This window comes from Penaeus monodon, chromosome 27, assembly GCF_015228065.2.
Source record: "Penaeus monodon isolate SGIC_2016 chromosome 27, NSTDA_Pmon_1, whole genome shotgun sequence".
Lineage (NCBI taxonomy): Eukaryota > Metazoa > Arthropoda > Malacostraca > Decapoda > Penaeidae > Penaeus > Penaeus monodon.
Window position 1 is genome coordinate 25,999,848 of NC_051412.1, and position 271 is coordinate 26,000,118.

Sequence of the window (271 nt, forward strand, 5' to 3'; positions counted from 1 at the left end):
AACAATGTTAACCTGCAGTTGGTCTGATAAGTTATCTGCTCGCAGTCCTTCACCCAAAGAACTTCCGCTAAGCCATTGCTCCCAACGCACTTTAGTCGCCGCCGGGTCAGCTCTAACACAGTGCCAGTTCCACATCCACCCGGCACCTGAGAAGCTTGGCTGGGCACTGAGGGAGGGCCTGGCACTCACTCGCAGTACACGCCGTTCGTGCGTCCCCGGTGCCACCCCATGCTCGCCTCGCGCCACGCTCACACCCCTCCTATTTACGTCA

At 58.7% G+C, this 271-nt stretch overlaps 1 long non-coding RNA gene across 1 annotated transcript in view; it reads right to left on the reverse strand.

The window, feature by feature from the left end:
* Window positions 1-216, reverse strand: part of LOC119590725 — a 5,006-nt gene extending 4,790 nt beyond the window's left edge. The window contains exon 1 of the long non-coding RNA XR_005230282.1: window positions 13-216. This is a non-coding gene — a long non-coding RNA (uncharacterized LOC119590725). The remainder of the gene's footprint in view (window positions 1-12) is intronic.
* Between the last annotated feature and the right edge of the window lie 55 nt (window positions 217-271).